Genomic DNA, 1,156 nt, shown 5'->3' with positions numbered 1-1,156 from the left:
AAAAGCTGAATAGGCTAGTCAGCGCGAGCACCGGCGCACGTGACGACAGGACATGAAAGGGCTGGGTAGGTGTGTGTGTGTGTGTGTGTGTGTGTGTGTGTGTGTGTGTGTGTGTGTGTGTGTGTGTGTGTGTGTGTGTGTGTGTGTGTGTGTGTCTGTGTGTGTGTGTGTGTGTGTGTGTGTGTGTGTGTGTGCGTGCGTGCGTGCGTGCGCGCGCGTGTGTGTGTGATAAAAGGCTGTCCCGAGGGCATCATGCAGGAATAATTGATGACATTCAATTGTTCTCTTATTTAAAAAAACAACAATAACGCCGTTAAGATAACGATAATGATCATTTTATTTACATTTAAAAGTTAATTTTTTTTTCAAAGTGATCTGCTCACCGTCTTTTGTTCTCATGATCTTTACTTCCTCATTGTTTCCGTGGTCCACAAAGACCCCGCTGCTCCATGTTGATCACAGGCTGTGATAAAATATTATAATAATAATAATTTAAGCTGAAACGTGACTTGAAAATGACTTTTCAATGATTTAATTAACATAGAATTGTTTAAATTTACGTATTAATCTTCCTTCATCGAGCAAAACTGGCAAATATTTCTGTGGTTCTTCAATTTGAGATGTTCAATTTTATGATGTTGATGAAAAATGAATATATTAAATGATAACAAAGGTTCAGAAGGAGTAATTAAAAAAATAATCAATGTAGGCCTATATCCCAGTAGGCTATGTATCTTATCGTGGCCAGTGGCGATTCTAGAGTACAATGGGGCCCTAGGCAAAAATGATTTGGGGGGGGGGGGGGGGGGGGGGGGGGGGGCCTCTCCCCAAAAGACGAATAATTCTACTTCCTTTTTCTTTGTTGACTTTCAGCAACGCTGAGCAGGGCAACGAAAGTGAGTGCTGTCAGATGGGGCCCTCGTAGGGAGGTTTCCTACTGGCATTGCAAAATTTGAACATTTTAAGCCACTGCTTTGGTTTAAGTTTGTCAGCCCTCAGAGGCCTCCACACCTGTCAGGGGCCCCAAGCAGCGCCTCTGATCCTCTGTATTGTCATTTGTATCGATTCACGGGGTTGTGGGAAATCCCCAGCCCTGTTGGCCTGCCCTAACTTTCCACCTGTTCTGTTCCTGCAGTTTTTGTGGGTTTATTTAACA

The sequence above is a fragment of the Labrus mixtus genome, chromosome 15 (assembly GCF_963584025.1).
Source record: "Labrus mixtus chromosome 15, fLabMix1.1, whole genome shotgun sequence".
Classification (NCBI taxonomy): Eukaryota; Metazoa; Chordata; class Actinopteri; order Labriformes; family Labridae; genus Labrus; species Labrus mixtus.
Note: the sequence above shows the minus strand (reverse complement) of the source record.